The sequence below is a fragment of the Trachurus japonicus genome, chromosome 6 (genome assembly GCF_045865225.1).
Source record: "Trachurus japonicus isolate A0001 chromosome 6, Traja_1.0".
In the NCBI taxonomy this organism is placed as follows: domain Eukaryota; kingdom Metazoa; phylum Chordata; class Actinopteri; order Carangiformes; family Carangidae; genus Trachurus; species Trachurus japonicus.
In genome coordinates this window covers 1,227,256-1,250,172 of record NC_140912.1, presented here as the reverse complement: position 1 = coordinate 1,250,172, position 22,917 = coordinate 1,227,256, and the positions used below count along the sequence as shown (strand labels likewise).

General features: G+C 40.1%; 1 protein-coding gene across 2 annotated transcripts in view; it reads left to right on the top strand.

Moving 5' to 3' along the window:
• Positions 1 to 22,917, top strand: part of smpd3 (sphingomyelin phosphodiesterase 3) — an 83,648-nt gene that overhangs the window by 27,016 nt on the left and 33,715 nt on the right. The window lies entirely within an intron of this gene.

Here is a 22,917-nt window from a genome sequence, read left to right as displayed (position 1 = left end):
CAGCATTAGAAAGTGTTCTTTGTCTTTGAGGAGTTGTTGCTCCCAGCTGGGCTCAAACCAACCATCAACTGTAAGACAAACTGTCTATAAAATGGAGATGATTCAGTTTTATGGCGACTCTCCCTAGCAATAGATGTCCTGCTGAGGCCACTGACAACTCACAACTCACATTACAAATTAATGTGTCTCAACAGAAATAAAATTCTGGGAGAAAATAAGATATCATTTGACTTAATAGGACACATGTCAGGGTCAAGGAGTGCACCCACCCTTGTATGTACATCGACATAGATGGACTGTATGATTACAGAATGTGACTATTTTAGCTCTAATTAGACCCTGTAGAGCTGATTAGAGACCAGACCATGTATCAACATTCACTTACCAATCTCTCCTCCGCCCTTTTCACTCTCCTTCGCTCTTTTCTTTCCACTCAGGCTGTATGGGCTTCTTATTTTCATCCTGCCTTCATGTGGGCACATATCCTTGACATCTCCCATTCTCTCTCTCATCCCCCATCACTCGTATGTGTCTGCCATCCTCACATCTTCTCTGTACCCTCCATCTGCGTATCTGGGTCCATGGATGTCTGCCGAACTGTTTTGCATTTGGTTGTTCATTGTCCAAAGGATGGGTAGTGTTCTAATGCTAGCAGGTAGATTAAAATACAGCTAAATAACATCTCATGAGAAATGGCTGCATCTGTAATCATCAAAATGCAGTGCTTAGTTTTAGTGTTAAAAGTTCCTGTATTATTTGAACCCAAACATTGATCCTACATACTTTAGAGCCAATCCGGAGGCCAGGAACACACTGGATGTGTTGCATGTGCATGATGCATATGGATTGTCTTAGTTTTCATTTTATTTTAATATTTCGAATCAGGTGTTCGACAGCTACAGGATACAAGTTACTCAGTGTACTCTGAATAAATAGTGTACACTAGTAGTGGTAGCAGCATTATGATGTCTGAAGTCATGACACACTGTTGTATTTCCATTCAAACACTTTATAATTTCTCTCAAAACATTATGTATAGCCGGTGCATATTCTCATTTTTCCAGGTCATAGTATTTCAAAGGAGGTTAAATCGAAAGCAACTGGACTTAGTTATTTGTCTAGGAAGACGTTTCACCTCTCATCTCATCACCTCTCATTTGATGAAGCCTCTTGGATGAGAGGTGAAACGTCTTCCTAGACAAATAACTAAGTCCAGTTGCTTTCGATTTAACCTCCTTTGAAAAAAAAAAAAAAATTATGGATAGCAAGTATTTCTCCCCCTTCCCCAGAAACCATGTTTTCATTAGTTTTCACACCTTTAGTTTAACAGCCATGAACCAGACATGTCTTAATACAACCCTGAATATGACCTCACCTCAACTATGGTATTAAAAACTGCTGTTTACGTGGCAATGGCTATTTCATTATATGATGGTATTTGGGTTAATACCAGAGTATTGCTGTGCATGTAATCATAGTCAGTGTCCTGCACACAGGACCTGAGTATAGAGCAGGTCTGGTGTCCTGTTTGTCAAAAATAAGACGGCAGACACTGAAGTTATAAAAGACATGACCACAGCGATAGAAAACCAGCACACTCTGAAGTTCATATTGATCAAGATACAGAGAGATAGAGAAAGAGAGGCAGGGAGAGAAGCCGGCGCAAAGTGCAAAGCTAAAAGTAAAAGCAGAACATTTAAACAGCCCAAATCAGTGAAAGTGCTGGAGCCGAACTAGTGTATGTTAAAACAACAGCAGTTAGTGAGTCACTGTGATGAGGAAAATAGCAACATTAACTGTGTTGGGACAGAGCAGCAGTTTACTGTAACAGAGGTGAGACACCACACTGACATCAGCATGTGAACAGTTGATTTTACTACAGCAAGTGAAACCACTGTGTAAAAATGTTCTCTGATAAAAGTAGAGAGTGAATTAGTTAGAATGAGCCTGGGTAAACGCATCAGATTTAAAGTGGGGGGACAGAACATCTTGTATGGTAAAACTGGAAAATCAAAGAGCATCCTCAGACTGCAGAAGAATCAGTTCAGGAGCTCTGAAATCAACCAACTCATTCCAGTCAGGCACTTTTCAGCCTGTGTATACAACCCATAATTACTGATATAAACTCAGTTTGTCAGTTCATTATCAACTTTGTCTTAGAAACAGTTGTTGATTCAACTCATTACGGTGGAGGCTGTAAGGCATTGCATTGTATGGAGTTTTGGTTATTTAGCCTACCTTCAGTGATATAAATAGAGCATAGGAAGTGAGTGATAAAGCATATTAGAAATAGCAAAGGCAGAGCAACAGGCCCTAAAGAATAGAGGACTGATAATTATTGTTTAATTAATTTTTCATTAAAATATTATGTATTTTAATGTTGGTGTATAATCTCTTTTTGTCGTTTTAAAAATGTATTTTGATGAGGTCAGAGTTCATGGATTTTCAAAATATGAAATTATAGCAAATGTTTTTTGTTTTTTTTAAGAATGCCATTAATAGTCTGAGTGTGTTTATAGAGATGTTGATCCACTGGCTTTGGTAAGTGACTGCTTTACAGTCACTAATGTAAACTACAAGGCTCAAGATTATAGTATAAACAATGTTCAAATTGAGTTTTCTGCAGGGAGGATTTGGAAAGGGAACGGTTCCTCTTTGTAATCCATTTGAACAAGATTGGCTAAGCGATATTTACTCTGGATTATACTAATTTTGTTGAAATATGTGCGTCTCACTAAAGCTACATTTAGAGTGGACAGCTGTGCAGTGGATATATATGTGTGTGTGTTGTGTGTGTGTGTTGAGCGGGGGTGGGGGTGGGGGTGAAGGTGGGGAGGGGAGGGGATTGGTTGCTTGCCTGCTGCTGTTGGCAGGTCAGTGTGAACAGACTGTGTGAACAACATGGAGAGATTATGTCTTCACCGCTGGTCCTGTCTTTACCTCGACGGAGAGGACGCAGAGAGCAGGATTTGAGTTTGGTTGAGTTAATCTTCCAGTCTGAGGTTTATATTTGGAAACTGTATGTGTGTGTGCTGTCAGTCATACCCCAAGTGATATTTGGCTCGTTTCTTTTGCAGTTCAGATACATGCTGAAACTAAAGTAATTCTGTTTCTGTCGTAGTTGTATTGCCATTCTTCCAGGCCCAGGGGTCCCCTCCAGTTCTTTCTCCCAAAGGCCTTAAAGGGAAACTTCTTTTTTTTTTCAACCTGGGCCCTGTTTTCATATGTTTTTCTGTATACGTGAGTGATGGATAATACAGTTATTGGGGTGGCTCCAGTATTGAGCAGGGCAGGCAGCCTGCAGCCCAGCTAACGCTCTTCAACCGGGCAAGTGGCTCCCGTCAAAGTTCGCCCTATAAACGGGCTTTTTTTTTTTTACACTGACAGGCTCAGATAGTTACAATGAGTGTCCGACAACATACTAGAAAGGAGAAATGAACGTATTTCTCTACCTTTAGCACGTCTCTGCTTTGACTGGCGGAAGTCATCCCGGTCAAAGTGCTCACTGCAGACCCTGTGGTCGGCACGTTTGTAGCACAGCTAACTGTTAGACCTAACTTGTGAAAGCTCTGTGAAAGCTGCGCGAAGAGCAGCCCAACATTTTGTTGCTAGGTAACAGTAGCTACCCATTTCCCTCCGGTGTTTTGCCGCGAGTTATCGTGAGATTTCTGGCAAACCAACTAGCCTTTCTAGCTAGATTTGGACACAGATCACAACAAACAGCGACCACCAGCTAGAGACATAGGTTCATTTCTCCTTTCTAGTATGTTGTGGGACACTAATTGTTACTATCTGAGCCTGTCAGTGTGAAAAGAATGCACGTTTATAGGGCGAACTTTGACAGGAGCCACTTGCCCGGTTGAAGAGCGTTACAGTAGCTGGGCTGCAGGCTGCCTGCCCGGCTCAATACTGGAGCCACCTCAATCATTGCATTATCCATCACTCAGGTATACAGAAAAACATATGAAAACAGGGCCCAGGTTGAAAAAAAAAAACGAAGTTTCCCTTTAATCTACTTCTTGTGTGAGCTCTGAAAGAGGTGCTTTGGGTGGAGTCGACCACATCTGACACACATCTGGCTGTAGATATTCAGGGAGAACCAACCGCACTCTGAAAACAGGAGGACAAAACTCAAACTAATGGGTACTTGTGAGGACCACACAGTATCCATCTGGAGATACACAAGTAGTCTCTCATTACCTGCATAGACTACAAGCCATGTTCTGGTCTCAGTGAATGTGTGTGTATATGTGTGTGTGTGTGTGAGAGAGGATGAGTGGTGGCCCGGTACAATAATTAGTGAGGTGCTTAGTTGGAAATGACAACAAGGAAGGCTGGGCTGCAGGCCAGTGCTGCATGTTGCTGAATTTCAAGTTCCTCCTCGTTCTCTTTCTATTCTCAGCCTTCCTTAGGTTTTATTGATGCTGTCGTAGCCAAAGAAAGTTCTGATGGACAAGAAGCAGACCACAGCTGGCCTGCTGCTCAGTCACAGGCCTCAGGGAGGTTCAAATGTGAAGGCACTCACAGATCTGTTCATTAACTTTACATGAACAATGGATCAAATATGTACTGTGAGAGGGGAGGAGCTTACTGTGTTGTAATCGCCCCTTTCCTCAGCTACCTTTAGCTCGACAGTGTATTAGCAGCTTTTAACTAATTGTTACATACACCATTAGTAACAAGCTTGTCGGGCATTTAGCAGCTAAAAACCCTTTTATTGATTGCATCAGTCATTCTTGACTTAAAATTGTTGTGGTAGTGTGTCAAAGATGGAGCAATCAATCTATGAAATGTGGCAAAAAAAACAAAACAAAACATAATTATGACTGACTCTTGTTCATTTACTAGATTCACCTCCTGTGGTTTTTTCTGCCTCCACCACTAGTTTCAGGTTACATCCCTGTTTGTCCCGAGTCATTACGGACCATTTGTGTGAACTGTCGTCATAATTGTTGTGTTTACTTGTGGTAATGGCTACAAGGTGTTTTCTGAGGTCACCATGACCTTTGGGGAACTGCTTCATTTGGACTGATGAGACTATGGTCGTCATGTGTGTCATATGTTCTGTGGATATTGCATTCACAAGGCCAAAACCAAATTTTGTGGGGTTACTATGACTTTCACCTTTCACTCCCAAGATCTCACCAGTTCCTGATTCCAAGTGAATGTTTGCTCAAAATCTGAAGAAGATTGATGTGTTGATGAGAATGGTTTGGACAACAAACCCAAAATGGCTGCAGGCTTAGAAACGGTGGAGTGACCTGGTGACTCACCTGCAGCGTGCTCACCGTGCAGGTTTGGTCCCGACTGAGTTCAGATCCAACCTGCGGCCCTTTACTTGCATGTCATCCCCTCTCTCTCCACATGAATGTAAAAAGATAATGAATAAATGGTGCACTACAAATGATGCACTGATTTAACAGCTACACATTTTTATTTGCAAACATAGCCTAAATAAATGAAGCCAATCATCACGTCACAAACAAGTGTTTCCTACCTGCTTGTTAAAAGGTTGGTTGATGGTTTCCTTGCTTTCCTCTGACAGATGGCAAACAGTAATATTATACTTGCATCCATGAATTATTCAGTGTACATTTTAAATGAATATTTTACATCATGGGTATTGTTCATATAGTTGTAAGGGATGACATCATGATGTGTGATGTGTCATGCATCAGTGTGTTAGGAATGGGTCTCTCCATAATAATCAATCCATATTACTGTGTGTCCTCAAATTATAGAGGACAAACTACCAGCTACAGAGAAGCATTAAGTCAGACTGTGACAGAAGCAAGCACAATGCATGCTGGTACTAAAGTGAAGATGCTTTATAGGCCTCAAAAGACTCAAAACACTCAAGAGTTACAACAGGCCTATCCCAGCCACAATGACTATTTGTTGGTTATCAATTACTTGGCCTACAGTATAGGTTTCTTTTGAGCTGGTGAATTAGTAAATATGCAATGATGAATGTCTCATTCACTGTATGAAATGATAAATATGTGAAATTAAATTCATGGAGTTTGGACGTACTCCCTGTGTCTGTGTGGGTTTTCTCCTCCCACAGTAGGTTCATAACTGCCTGTACTGTAGATGTAAATACTGGAGTCAGACTCCTTTGTTATTACATTTTCTCAAAGAATTTCTTGAAAGAATTTGAAGGTTGTCTAAATTCACAGGGAGCCTAGTAGTGACTCCCATGGTTCACACTTTGTAAAGGCAAAGACACATGAAAGAACTGGGAGTTTGGTCCGCTTTGACCTTCATATTCTGATTCTGCTTCAATTAAAAGAAGGAAAATGTTCTGATTACAAACATCCCTATTCTTCGAAGCATTAACCAAATATTCATAATATTAGTTACTATTTATAGTGATAGTAAACAATATATACCATAGTATTGACTAAATACATTAATCTTGTGTTTTTTTTTTCTTGTGGAGCAGAGACTAAAGCAGAAAGACAGAGAGCCAGAGGAAAATAGGACATGCAATATAGAATGAACTCCTTAACTGAACAAGGAAACACTAAACACAGTTTACATGTGCAGACTGTAATTTGTAGTTGGTACAGTTTACAATTACAGTAAAGGACTTGGGCAATGATGGAAGGGTGGATGCAGGCAGAGATGGATTTATTTTTGGATGCACAGTACTGTACAGTTACTTTGGAACTTGGCTAGAATACTTGGACTGCATCATCGCTGGTTAACTGTTTAGCATCACTGTTTAATATATAATCAATGTTAACAGCGAGCATTACAACTTATTTTACCTACAGTACCTCTCATATCAGAAGCTCCGACTTCGGCCTGTGTCATATCATACTGTCCATGATATACATTTTTAATTTTACGTAGTAACAGTGTCATCTTGTGTTATCGTAGGCATTCTCAGCTGGCTTCTCTCCTGCTAATCTGTGTCTGTTAGATAAATAATGATTGAAACGGCATTATTTCAGTCAGGTGTTCATTTGCTCCTAAATCCTCAGTAATTTCAGGAGAAAGAAATGATTAAAGAACCGGATGATCCATTGTTTGATTAACTTATACTGTATTTACACATATGCACATTACGTATGTCATCTGCACACGGATAAAATAATGGCAATAATAAAAATAAAATACGAGCATAATATGCGCATTTATCTTATATACTCATGTAGGTTATTAGTCATTTCACTCACTCTGTGGATAAGCTGTTCATAAGGAGTCATCCTAGCCAGCTCATTTCCTCATTCGTTAAAAATGATTTGCTCTTTCGACCTCCAAAGCGTTAGCACTATTCTGCCGCTTGTTATCAAAGCCACTTTCACCCAGGAGTGTGCCTTTGAGCAAAGATTAACTTCCTTTGACACAATGCCCAATATTTCTATTATTAAAACGATTAACCATGTCCTCAAGATTCATTATTCAAGACGACTGTTGGTTTCACAGGGGAATTTGTAACAGACACAAAGAAAATACATGAAATGAACAGCTTTTTAACGGTCCAAGTACAGAGTAGAGAAATGAGATGCAACACAAAATACAGATATCTTTACAGAGATCTTTCAATCTTAAAGCTTCATGTCTTCATGGTGATTTGAACACTTCTAAAGGAAGTGGGTCTGCTGAACCCAGCGGCAGTCAGACTACTAGATAAAGATCAGCTCAGATCAGTTGTGTCTTTTCCTGTATTGCATAATATTCATAAAAAGTGCATTCTGCTTCTCATAACTCCAAATCCTGAATCCTCAATAGACATGTTAATAGCAACTATAAATCTTTACCTCCAGGTATCAGCATGTGTCTGAAGTCTGGTGAATTATATTTGTCATTTTAAATACAGTAAGTATTGTTACACACTAATCGCTTTCTAGCTTTTAACGGCTTTAACTGCTTTCTCTCCCCAAAGTTCAAAACTACACCAGCTGGCTGCTCTACAGTTTGTAGGGATTTACTAATCATCCAGCAGCGGTTTTGGCCTCAGTGACGCTACACAGCTCTCCAGAAATCAAGAGTGCAGAAGCACAGTTACACACACACACACACACACACCCTCTGTAACTCTGAAATAACTAGTATCACCTGGGTCCTGTCTATCTAGTGTAGGCATCAGGCTGTAAAAGATTCAGATTACAATTTCACAGTATTGCAGAATTCCAGTTATAGCTATATGCTGAGAATAATCTCAAATAATGCTAATAATGAACTGTTCTTACAGTGTTGATGTAGACAAGGGAGTAAGTGTGTCCTCCTGCGTTTACACACACATACACACAAAATGTATTCTCTTTCACACAGCACATACAGTATATTTTTAGCTTGTTTGTAACAATCAGTGTTGGCTGCTGAACTGCTTGTGACTGTGGTCAGACGGAGCGGAGCAGAAATACATATCATTCTGCTTGTTGACTTCTCTGCAGGTTGAACAATGACATTTTTAGGGCTGACCCAAAAAATCCAAAGTTTTGTTTGTTGCCATGGTAATCGATCATGAAGTACGTGATTGATTTTTTTGTTTTGTTCCTTTTTTCCTTTTTGACACCGGTTCTCATCGGCAATTGTTTTTTTTAAGTATATTTTTTGGCTTTTATGCCATAGTAGAGATAGACAGGAAAGGGGGGGGGGGAGGGCAGAGAGAGGGGGAATGACATGCAGAAAAGGTCTGCCCTCTCATCGGCAATTGTTACATTGAAATGAGTAGGCATCGATTTTGATCGATTTTATGTCCGCGAAGCTTCCATTATCAAAATATGATATTCGGGGCAGCCCTAGAAATTTTGGCTTTTTGCTCACAAACGTTTTATTGCACTTAATTTACATTGTGAGAGTAGTTCTCATCAACTCAGGTCATCCTCGGGTTATCTGCTGTGATGTGTGTTTGTGCAGACAGGCAGAGAGATTCTGCAGACTAGACTGATACATGCATAGCTGGATATAATATGTGCCTTTGTTATGAAATTATTATTAAGAATGATCGTGGATGGATGATATGTCAGGTAGAAAGCACAGGTGACTTGATTCCACCAGACATGTGAGATAAGGATTTGAAGGTAGAGAAAAACACAGCTGGATGTGGCAAACCAGGTAGAAGCAGGACACTCAACCAGGAAAAGTCAGAAATCCAAAATAGCAAAACTGAGTTCCAAAAACATAGAAGGCACCAAACCTCTGTGTGTGACTGAGGCTCTTTACACTGCAGCAGCATGTGGTGTTGATGGTGAGATGAATATCAGTTATGGGAGGTGACTGGTGGGAACAGGAAGCTCAGGAGTCCACGCCCAGCTGCACTGACACACACAAACACAAACATACCCAGAGTATGGCCTGGGGACAAACAAACAAGATGGAAAAGATCAGAAACACCTGGAAAACAAGGCCAACAGCAGCTGATCCAAAAAATATGTAAGCTAACTCTTATGCAGCTACTAGTAATTAGTCAAGAAAATGTAGCATCCACTGTATATGTACACTACATTCACTTTATCGTCTTTTTCCAAAATTATTCTAATACTCCATGCACAGTTGCCACTTTGTGTAGTTGATCAGCTTTTCATCACATCTACATTTCTATTCAGTTTTCAGTATTCAGTTGAAAATGTCATCTATAAATGTTTCCAAATGATTTATTGAGCTGTAAATACATGTCATTTTCATTTTCATCTAACTTAGCCCACAGCCTCAACTTTGGCCTGTTTCTATGGCAACATTCACCACACTTGGTGATGGCGACAGCCAGCCAGCAGTCATTTGTTTCTGTCCTCCTCTACATTGATTGACGTCCTCTCTCTCTCTCTACCCTCTTTTCCATTTCTTCTTTTCGTCACATTCACATCTGTGGAGTCTGATGAGATGACAAAGTTTGTATGTAAGTTCCAGACAGTCAGCCTAGATATAGAAAGTGGAGTGTAAAGTGTCAGGTTTATGTAATGTTGCTGCTGTGATGTCAATTAGACATTAGCAGGTCTGTTCTCCGTCTACCTCTGCTGGGTGATGCACAGGTCACGCATGAAAATATGCAAGAAGCTGAATTTCTCGATTACATGACAGACACTCTAGCTTGTTCACATGAAGACTGAAATGAAAATCAACAAGCACATATGAATCCATATGAACACAGTTAGAAAGAGCCTCAAGTCCCAGGGACACGTATGACTGAGATTTGAAGCATACATTATGCAAGAGGTGGAAAGTGCTGTCACAAGTATGATAAATAATAAGAGACTAGAACAGGAAAAGGCTTTTGGTTGTCATGGTGGAGAGATCAGCACAGGCAGTAATAACAACATTAACTGTAAGGAAGAGGAAGAAGCACTGACAACAGCCCTACATACAAATGTAATATCATAGTGTAACACACTGAAATTCTGTGTTTGAAATATATGAACATATGAAATAAAAACATTATTATTTTAACCTTGATATACTGTATGTGAAACCATGAATTTCAAGATTAAACTGAAATAATACTACCTGTATTACAAACATTTAACTGTTTATGAGGGAAAGTAAAACAGTATTAGTTATTATATGCTGAGATCTTAGACTGAGCTGCACTCGGTCCATTGTTATATTCCTCTGTTGTTACTGATGCAGGCTGATAATGAAACTATATGATGTTAGTTAATGTTTAACATTTCTTCAAGCCATTGAACTTATTGGTCCCCTGGCAACTTACAGTAAGTAGCTGACACTGACATTTATGTTAATCACAAACTTCACATTTACTCGTATGACGTTAACTTACAGTGTTTCCTTTGTGAGCTGCTTTTACCTTGAACATTCATGCAAGATGCTGTATCATTGTTAAATGCTTTGGGGGATGCAAATTCATCTGCACATTTAAAGTTGAGGTAAATAAGTCATGTTTTTGACTACTGTGTTTGTCACTTGTCCAGATGGACTCAGGAGTCTTACCTTTTTAACTTTAATTTTATAACAACTATCAAATGAGAAAAACATTTTTAGCTATGTAGTTTCTAATTTTCTTCCTAAGTCCATGAATAAATGTATTTTCAGTGCAACTACTCACATACAGCCACACGCAATTCACTATAAGTAGTTGTTAGGCTGTTTGCACATCCAGCAGACATGGAGCAAACACAGTATTCATTTAGAGCTGTGTGTCACAGTGATGAAAGTCAAATATTTATTCTTCTTTTAGCTCCTAAGAAAATCTCTGGTTGTTCAGTTGTTAAGTGCTATTCCAGCTGCCCTCTAACTTTTCTAGAAATACTGCACGGTTGCTCAAGTTCCTGACTTCCACAGGGACCAGTCAGCATGTCTATCTGACCCGGCTGGTACTCAGTCGCTGACGTTTTTGTCTGAGGAAAACTCAACAGACTCAATGTCGGTCTAAAACAGAATTTAAGTATTTAAGTCTGTTATTTACAACCTGGGTCTTATTATCATGATTGTGGGTCATGCTTACTTAGCACTAACAGAGGCCACACCTCTCTTTGCCTGAGAACGGATCTTAGCCCTTCTTTTCCGTTTACTCTACATTTGCCCTTTACTTTTTGCCCACTGTGTTAATCTTTCTATTTTGAGTTTGAAAACAACCACTTACAACCACATTTCCCTTACAGCACAGTCAACACCATGTGGAAACCTATTTTTAGGGTCACATGTGATTTTTCTTTCACATCTAACTTTAATCAGAGAAGAATGTGAGTACAGTTTGTCACAATACTGAAATCAAAAAAATGATCATGTGCCCACCTTGTCGTCAGTGTGAACTACTGAGAGTGTGGGGGTGAATGGCCACAGGCTCCATGCGTTTTAAATTCAGGCCACATGATGTTGCTCTGTTTTTGGGCTCTTCGGGCAGGAAGCTTAACATAATTAAAGTCATTGTTTATCAGAAATGTCAAGGATGTTGGTAAAACAGTGAAAATGGCCCGTTAACGTCAAAGTGTAGGAGTCCATGTGACAAGTGGGTATAAAGTACAGTCATGTTCCTGGTTTGACAGGGAGCAGTGTGATTGTGTTTTGACAGGAGATCAGCACACAGCTGTGAGCTGCAGCAAATGTAGAGCAAATCAGTGCTGAACAATCTATACTGTTATGTCTGCGGCCAGGCCAGTGTGTGTATGTAATGTGTGTTTCAGTGTGTGTGTGTTTGTACTTGTGTACGCAAATAATGCGTATCTTAATGCCCCGGTCAAGTATTGACAACTTAATGTACCGAGAGTAAAAACTCATGTTTGTCTGCCTCCATGTCTCCTGCCTGTTATTGGTCGTCTGTGTCTGTGTTACTGCACAGGCTGTGAGGCTGACATGGGGGGAGGGCAGTGCACAAAGGTCAGAGGTCAATAGGACAGAGAGGCAGAGAAAGAGCAGGGAGAAAGGAGAACAGAGGAAGAATGAGGAGGGAGGAAGGGCGAGAGACAAAAGATGGAAATGGAGAAAAGAGCTTTTCCACTCTCATCTCTGCTGCTCTAATTATATTGTTACTGTCTTTATACTTTGTCCACCCATCATTTGCTTGTGCCTGCAGCTGGTACACAGCTCTTTATGATACATATCACTGCAACCATCCGACAGGGAATCACACACCACAACCAGAGCTACAGCATGTGGCAAACAAGACAGACCGAGTCTGACATGCTGAAAACAGTTCACAACATCTCGTGAAAATATTGTGGATCAATTAAAACTTCTCTCACCATCTAAAGCACTGGCAGAACACCAGAGTGCACGTCGCTGCACGCTGCACTTCACCAACGTGATGTGATAGACACTGTTCGGGTCATTTAGCTTCCAAAACAACAACGCTAATGCATTTGTAGGTCATAACAGGATCACATTCATGTTGAAGGTAACCACTGTCAGTAGTGCTGACCCATAAATTAATAAACACATCACAAAAGACATGATGAATTGGGGAAAAAAAGATCTTTCAAGCCGCTACTCCTGGCCCAAATGACAGAATAAAAATACAATGTTATAGTGTCCTAACACATCCTCTCCTTTCACACACAAACTGTGGACAACACAGAGGCAGCAGTGGAGACCATTGAGAAGTGATAACAACTATAATTGTTCACACAAACAGGGCCCAGTGTGCCAGTCTGTTGTGGGTGTTGTTTTGTTGTGTAAACTAGCTAAATATGCAGAAAACTACAAATCAGCTTGTGCTCTATAAAGCACATGACACAAGCTAACAAATGATGCTGTGTAACTATTTACATTACCCTGGCTGGTTATCTCAGGAGACGGGCAGCGAGCTGCTGATGTGAGCGTCCTCACGTCTCCAAAAACACCCAAGCAAATATCCAAACAGGCATCATTTAGATAAACTGACGTCATATACCTATTTAAAGGAGAATTACGGTCATTTTCTAAGTAACGCTCTACAGCTCTAGGTCCCCGAGTGCGACAACAATAGGAAAAAATCTGAGAAAAATCTGTGCAGACTGGACCTAGCTCTCCTCCTGCTAGCTGCACTACACTGCAGTTAAACAGCAAAGTAATGGGGGCAGTTCTTCTAGCCACACCTTGGGCCTCTATTATGCTCAAAATATCACTACAAATGCTTTGCAACATCTGCCAGTTCCTTACCACACAACATTGAGTGTGCATAACTCAGTTAATATGAGAGAGCAGTGTTAACTGTGTGTTTTTATCACGTATATCTGTATATCTGTCTCTAGCTTCCTGGGTAGACCTTACTAGTCAACTGTCGAGCTCCGGGCTGTTTCCATATCAACAAAGACAAAACGTGAGGAAAACATGGATTTAGGAGGAAAAACATAATTTTGGATGGGGAAAAAAGCAGTTAAATTCATATTGATGCTTTTTTCCCCCCATCTAAAATCACTTTTTCCGGTCTGCACATATTTTTCTCTGATTTTTTCCTATGGTCACACTCGGGGACCTAGAGCTGTAGAGCATTACTTAGTAGAAAATGGCCGTAATTCTCCTTTAACAATCACTGGGAAAAACGACTGAAAAAAAGCATCAAAAACATCAAAACATAATGAAGTGAAATAAAATGAATGGACTGAAATTAATTTCACCTTTGGGTCTCAGACTCAGAATCCCTGTGCTGCTGTTGCTATTTGGTGGGAAATGCATTCTGGGATTCTTGTCTGTCTCAAGTCCACACAAGTCACATACCAATGATGCATCCTCGATAAATTGGGCCGAGCGAGAACACAGCCGGATATTTGATGTGAACTTGTGCAGAAGCAGACAATTGAGACACCTTGGGCTAAGACTGACAACACTTCACAAGCACAGAGAAGAATGGAGGCTGAGAGAGATGAAGTCCACCTCAGGAGGAGGTTGTGCTGCATAGATGTTAGAGACGCAGGAGAGACATGTGTGACCATGATGTAACCATGTCGAAAACTGAATTAATGTGTAATGTTCAGGAAGTAACGCAAATCAGTGATCATTTCTGAAACCTAATCAAGGCCTGACTATTATTATAATAACCACGGCAACAAAGGTAGGGATGTACGCAGCTGTCGGTACAATCCACATGTTTATCATTGTTACCATGACAGCCAAGGTTCGGTGTGGCTATCCACCACCACAGAGGGATGAGCCAGCCTTGTACATTCATTGTTTTGAGCGCAGCAGTGTTGCTCAAGAGCAGGTGGCAGCAGATCCCGATGTGATCAAATCTACCAGCCTGATTACATTGTGTCTCATAGTGATCGTATTATATGCTACCAGTAACCATGTTATACAACCACAATTACACTGACGAGGGAGACAGAGACAGAGAAGGAGAGGGTGTGATCTCTTGTTGCTTAAGATACTCACAGAGTGTAGAAGATACTGTAAATTAATTTAATTAACAACAAAGAGAGAGGGAATATTACATCGTTACAGTCATTAAGGCCTCAGCTTCTTATTTCTTCAAAAGTGATGCATGGGTGCAACGAAGGGATTTTTCTTATAACTGCTATGATTATTATTATTATTATATATGAAAAGTTCTCCACAGTTTTAACTCAAGAAAAGAGACTGTCAGGATGCCCTAGCCCTGAGAGAACATTCACTGTCTAAACGTAAAGTCAAGTCAAGTCAATTTTATTTCTAGAGCACATTTAAAAACAGCAGGTGTTGACTAAAGTGCTTTATATTCAAGATGAATTCAAACAAAGACAGGACAGACACAAAGAGACATTAAAAACAACAAGTGAGTGGGAATGATGGGATGGGAAGTTCTCATGAGACTGAATTAAAAGCCAAAGAGAATATACTGTAGATACGTTTTTAGCTGAGTTTTAAAGATGTCTTTGGAGGGTGAAGATCTGATTGTATGTGGGAGACCATTCCATAGTTTTGGACCAGTAAGTAATAATCATGTGCTAATCCATGCAGTGCTTTAAAAACAAATAAAAGTATCTTAAAATGAATATTTAACAGGTAACCAGTGAAGTGTGGCCAGTACATTAGAGATATGATAGATTTTTCTCAGTTTTTTTCAGTACAGTCAGTTTATTATGGTAACCATGAAAACTGAGGTCCATTATGCATGGCACTGTAGATGCAGCATTTTAGGAAACACTGATATGGGTTATGTGAAAGCATGAAAAAAAAGAAACAAAGAAACAACCTCTTTGGATGTTTAGTTTGGAGGAATCTGAGCACAACAATGAGAGCTGGACACATCCAGAGCAGTTCACTGAACTCACAGTCACATAACAGCAACACACACACACACACACACACACACACACATGCATAGACGGGCTGCTGAGACGAGCTATAATACGGCTGTGAAATATTGAGGGTAATTAGCTGCAGGATTTCCTCCAGCTGATGATAAATGATTTAACAGTATGTCCAATCCAATTTAAGAGCCACAGTGTGTCTGTCTGGGAGTTGTTGTTCTGCTCCACTGTTCTTAATTCTTAGTTCAGCCAAGATTTCTTTGTTGTTGATGGAAATGTGCGCATGCAGCTATTGACAGATCCACAGATCCATCCAGGGAAAAACATGTGTTACTGTGTCACTTTGGCCAGGTAGGCTATAGCACCTGAACTACTGTACACAACCTGCTGTGTTTCATTGTACTGTAGCATCACACCTGCACTGTGCCGTTGCTTTGTGTGTTTTGTGTTTCTCACCACATGACGCGAACACACTGCAGTCACATCAGCATGTCCAGTATGTGGGAGCCGAGCTGTATCCTGACTTCGCCTGTGTGTATGTTTCTCTGTACACTGACAAGCATCTACACTGGTACAGTTACTAAGTGCATGTGACTTGGTCGCCATGACAACAGGACTCCCTGGAGCATTCTGGGAGCACAGTGACATCACTGGCCTTTGCGTGTGTGTGCGTGTGCGTGTGTGTGTGTACATGTGTGTGCGGTTTATGGCATTTGCTGAATGATCTGCTGTCCCCACAGAGCGGGCAGGAGCACAACGTGTGTGGGAAACAGATACAGGAAATTAAAAGAGAAGACGAAGAAAGTAAGAGAGGGAGCGAGGGAAGTAGAAACAGAGTTAAGAAGAGACAAAGGACTGACAGAGGAAATTTAAAAGATGCATTAGATGCAGACTGGGTGTAAATACTCTGATGTGCACTTCACTACTATTTTAGTTTCTGCCAGATGGTCTTATTTGTCCTATCACTTCCCTCATCATTGATTTATGAGCTGAGCGTGTGTGTGTGTGTGTGTTCTTGTACTTACTACGTTGTGAGGACCGGAAAGAGTTTTTAACTAAGAGTGAGGACATTTTTGGGAAGTGAGGACATTTTGGCGGATCCTCACTTTTTCCAAGGGCTGTTTGAAGGTTAAGACTTTGGGTTATAATTAGGTTTAACTTAAGAGTAATGGTTAAGGTTAGGCATTTGTTTTGGATGGTTAAGGTTAGGGTTAGAGGCTAGGGAACACATTATGTCAATGAGTGGCCTCACAAAGATAGCATTACAAGGACTCCATGCTCAAAGGAGGGCATTGGTTATTGTTTTACTGGACTACAATTTACCAACTCACACAAGAACACAAATACGCATAGGTTCATCCGTATACATAGACAAGATATGCATCAACAAATGTTCACAGTAAACACACACATGCCATCATCTAGCTCTAACCCTCCACACACACACACACACACTGCAGCCGTGAGTCATCACACAGTTAAACCCGACAGACAGTATTGATTCAGGTTGAGGGGAAACTCTCTGAAACACATATTTAGGAAAACCTCAACAAACTACAGTTCCCAAGCCGACAGTCATTTATCACTCACTTCCTGGTTGTCCATCTGTCCATCCAGGCGAGTTTCCGATGATGGTGAGAGCCAGCTGTAGTCACATGCTTTATTCCTGTACCGTTTGTTTCCATGTAGGTTCTCACAGCGGACAAGTTTAATGAAGCACAAACCGAAAGAGGGGATTTCCACAAACAACATTTAGGAACTAGAGTCTCAGCAGAACAGAGAGGACTGAAATCCTGCAGTGGGGCCATTAGTATAATATAATGTAATATATATTGGCTTTTTTTAACACCTTTATTAAGTATGAGAGACAGGAAATCAAGACAGAGAAAGATAGGGATGACATGCAGCAAAGGGGACGACAAGGTACCCAGACATGTGGGCTGCACCTTTAAAGGATGAGCCAGCGGAGTTCCCCGACTATGAACCTTCATCACCAGTCTTATCATTCATTGTCAAGATAGATTACTGTATCTACCCCCAACAGTCACTATGTATTTTTACAAGTGGTGCATGTAGGTATATTATTTCACGTAAGCTACAGTCAATGACAGTGTAATTGTATTAAAGAAAAAATCATCCTGTTGCTGATGTGGCTGGATTATTAACTGCTGGGTGAACTAGAGAGAGAGACCGGCGCACTGTGTCTCACAAAAAAGAGCTTACCTACAATGTTTTCTAGGTTTTTTTTTTTACTCTTCTCGAAAAACATTGGCAGTTATGACGGAGTGCATCTGTGGTCTAAAGCACTGACACGTGAGATTAGTTGTCAAATTGAAAAATCTCTCTCTGAATTAGGAGATTAACGTCTGAATAAACAAAAAAAATCAATTGTAGCCATCTGTGTCTGCGTGTGCTTCACCCGACAGGAGTAACTGGCAGGGTTGCTTTGCAATATGTTAATAATTTCATCTAGTCAAGTGTTTCTGTGACATCTCTCTCAAATGTCGACATGCTGTTGGTTTGCAGTGCGTTAATATAATTAACTGTATTTCATCATATTGTGTTGGCAGCAAGTGAGTTACCAGCTGTCAGAGTCTGGGAGCTGGTAACTTTTTTGGTCTTTATTAATGCCAAGGGCAGTTGCTTTAGAGACAGACATTCATAGACAAATATTCACACCACCCAAAAAATAACAATGAAGCATTAAAGGGATAGTTCACCCAAAATTCAAATTTCACTCATTATCTACTCACTCTCATGTCAACTAGGAGCTGTGAGAATTTTCAGAGTTATCCGTGACTTCTCTGAGTTACGGGGGGGTCCGCGCGGCAGTATTTGTCCATATAATGGTTGTCAATGGATACCAACTTTCTTCGTCCAAAAAGACACACCAAAAAACATGCAAATACCTCCATACTGCTCGTCTGTAATGTCCCTCTTGTATTGAAGCCTGACATGAGAAATTGTTCCGAAAAAATTTAAATAAGTCTATATTTTAAGCTTGTTTTGTAGCGGAAGCTCCCAGTGTCTCAGTTCACTGCTCTTCCTGTGTCAGTGCAAATCACGCAGAACAATTTCTTTTGTCGGGGCTTCAATACAAAAGGGACATTACAGACGAGCAGTATGGAGGTATTTGGATGTTTTTTGGTGTGTCTTTTTGGAAGAAGAAAGTTGGTATCCATTGACAACCATTATATGGACAAATACTGCTGCGCGGACCCCCCCCGTAACTCAGAGAAGAGACGGAGGACTCTGAAAATTCTCACAGCCCTTAGTTGACATGAGGGTGAGTAGATCATGAGTGAAATTTGAATTTTGGGTGAACTATCCCTTTAAAAGATATAAATAAACAGAAGACCTAGAAAATGTCAAACGTGCAATTATTTAGAATACTTTCCATAAAAAATAAGAATTAATTAATTAATTAAATAAGTCGATATATGTCTATATGCCAAGTTTGCCAAGTAGGAAGTTAATTATTGAGTAGTGAAGTAGGGGTAGGATTAAATAGGCTTATGCTTTTTGTAATTCTTTTTGGACATGTTAATTTTTTTTTTACTGTTATCTTATCTGTTTTGATTTTTAATTGTATTAGTTTCACTTGGTCAAATAAAGTCTTTATTCATTTATTCATTCATTTTGGTGAAAGTACAGTATAAACGATCAACTGAAACAGATTTCTGTTTGACAGCCCAAGTTGCACCACATGGGCAGAGTTCCTCTGCAACCCTCATACAATTGCGTATTTTCACAAAACCACAGTAAGCCATAAATAGCTATTTTTAATGCCAGGCAGGAGGCAATGGGAGAATTTGTCTGGATTAGAGTTTATGCAGGGAGGTCATTACTTCATCACTGACTTTCTCTCCGCCTGCTGTGTGTGTCCTCTGTTTATGCCAAATGGATACCTGAGTTTCACCAGTTAGCGTGCTAATCAGTGCTTCACCATTGTCACATTCACTGTCTTACAGTAAATGCACAGTGAATACAAGTCAGTCCACCTTCAAACCATATTACAGGTTTCTGTATTTACCAAGAGAATTGTGGACCTGCTTATCTGCTAGACAACAAGTCGGAAAGCTTCTCAGACAGTAAATGAGTCGGAGTCAGACAGTCAGCTGGAGGCACAGCTACTTCAGTCAGACCTAATGGTCGGTCAGCAGGTCACCTCTTTATCTCTCTTCCAGTCAACCAGGCAACCGGCACACCAGGAAGTCAAGCAGTAGCAAGAGCCAAAGTCAGTCTTCTGACCACACAGGCAGCTGTTGTGTCACAACATCAGTCACTCCTGCACACAAAGGTTTTGTACAGAGCAGAGGTGGCAATCATTGCAAAAAAAAATAAAAAAAAACATGCTGTAAATTCATCCCTTGTAATGTGTTGTGCCCTTTCTGTTAATACTGCTCATGTCTTGTCAGATTGATGAAGATAATTATAATTCATTTATAATTCTTAATTAGCTTGTGTTTTGTGTATTCACATATTTTCTTAAGATGCACTGTGTTGAGCTCTAAAGGCCACCATAATTGAGTGTGAGTTAATGCGTTTCTTACCATAACACATTCTTCATCTGCCTTCATACTGTGGCTCACCCAGGCTGTTGCCTCTCCTGATCGATGGCAGCAACCGATGACAGAGCAGAAAGAGCCCTGCGCTCTGCTCACCAGCTCATCAAACATCTTGATAGGGAGAGTCTAGATTTAAATTCTTACATAACACAATGAGCACAAAATGTTAAGACAATTATTCTGGTTTAAAAACACAACATCATCAGTGTTCATTTGAAATTAAACCAACCCTACACTGCTGTGGATGGTGCCATCTCCGACATACTCTCAGCTGTGACATCAGCCATGATATGATGACACTTGTTCTTTTCCAATTGGACACCGTCACCCACAGTTCCCAGGCCTCACTGTCTGACCGTCACTGTGCACCCAAAAATCCAAAATCTTCATCCTAACACTTAAATGTTAGTGTTACTGCGTTACTGTTGTGCTTAATGGTGTAACTAGAATCTGTCACCTAGCGTGACTTCTGTAACCCTACCAAACATGGCTGGTACATATTTAATTTGCCATCCTTGTTTCTGTCAAAAAGTTTCATGGTTCTGTACTTTTCTTTTTAGAAATACTTCAACCAGAATATGACATACTGCATCCTCTTTAAATGTAAACTAGCCAGTTGGCTTGCTTCTTATGGAAACTCACTTCACCAGGAAAGACACTAACACTGGCCACTCTTGAGTAAAATCAACTTTTCAACCCATTGACTCTTAATTTGACAAAGAAAGAAGTAATAGTAAAAAAAAATTGATGATTGCTCCCTTTGTTAGAGAAAGTGACAAGCAGACACAGCTAATTTAATTTGACAATGTCTTCTTCACCACAAGCCTTCTTAAACATGTCCCAGTCTGTGCAACTTAACACTCCTGGAGACATTGGATACTTCCAACTGACCAGATTGCGACCACACATCATTATGGTTTATGTTTCTTGAGGACAAAATAAACAGTGCAATGGTCTGACATCCCAAGTGGAGTTGCCAAACAAATATGACAGCATTATCACTTTCTTTTTTTACTCAGTTATGTCACAACTATACAACAGGTTATTATATCATTTGACAGTGTTCCATTTGCACAGTTCCTTAATACTCTAATTGGAGACGTGAGATGTTCATGTATGAGCATGATGTGTTTACAGTATGGTGATTTTCAGCTTGGTCTGTCCTGATGTACTGTATCACTTTGTGGTACTTTAGATGATACAGTGTGTTTTGGTTGCTGTATTGTTGCTCTGGCAGGCTGTGTATGGTATATGAGGTCAGCCCTCTCATGGTATCTTTCTAAGCCATACTTGATAACATGAATGAATAAATCCATTCATTATTCATTATTATTCACACTGAATTTATTCATTTTCCATTCCGGCGTGGTGTTATTGAAGTCGGTTGAAAACCTGCATGGACAGAAATTTCTGTTGTACTGTTAAGTGTGGGCAGGATGAGAATTAGATCGCTGTAATAGCAGTGGTTAGTGTCACATTGATTGTCATTCTCTTTGTTGCCTTTTTACATGTACTTCTAGAGCATTTTCACATTTCCTATTAAAATCATTAAAATGTGGTGGATGCATAACTTTGGTTGTTCGCTGTAGTGGAGCTCAAAAAGTCACAAAACATCTATATCAGTGTGTTAAAGGGATAGTTCAACATTTTTGGCAAATTGACCCATTGTCATAATCCCTATAGGCAGTAGGTTTGTTACCTTTAATTGTCGGTGCAAGCTATTTTTAGAACGGCTGCTCAGAGTTACACTACGGAGACTCATGGGATTTCTTGGTGAAATAACGGAACGTTACAAGACAGAGTTGTTTTCGAGGTAAATTCATGCAAAACAGCTGATGTGCGTTCCTGTCGGGGCAGTTTTTTGGCAAGCAGTCTCTGCATTTGCTTCTAAAACAAACTCTGTCTCATAACGTTCTGTTATTATCTCATAGTGTGGTGAATGTGCAGGTCACAACTCGTCCACTAGAGCGTTTTGGAGTTGGATTGTGTATTTGATGAGTTTGATGAGGGAAACGAAGAAATTCCATTAGCCTCTGTAGCGTAGCTCTGAGCAGCTCACGGCTCTGATCCGACGTTCTAAAAATAGCTTGCACCGACAATTAAAGGTAACGAACCGACTCCTAGGGATTATGCCAATGGGCCAATTTTCCAAGATGTTGAACTATCCCTTTAACACAAGTGTGCAAATTCACACAACAGAACAGAAGTGTTTCCAGGGGACTCCAAAAAATGATGAACTTGTCTGGAATTTGTTGTGCAATGCTCAATTGTGACTCTTGAGAGTAAAGGCTCTGAAAAAGTGCATCGCTGCAGGATCATCAATTTGTTCTTTTAGGTTAGAAAGAGAGAGAGGAAGAGAGGATATGACGCAAAGGGTTAATCACACTGAATGGTTCAAACATATTTATATTTTGAAAATATTGACATTATCAACAGACTATAGCTAACTATACCACATAATGAAAAGCTTTAAGACAAACACAAATAACAAACAATTGTTTTCATATATCTTTGATCAGTGTTAGAGTGACAGCCTCAAAACATCACGATCTATCTCCTTGTTTAAACGTCATCTAAAGGAACAATTGCTAAACTCATATAATGTACATCCCGGGATCACAAACTGTATGTTAAGTATATGTTGTGTTATATGTAGTATGTTAAATGTATGTAAGTGTCATGTGCATGTAAACGTGTTTACAATGTGTGTCTTATGTATGTCTAATGTATGTAAA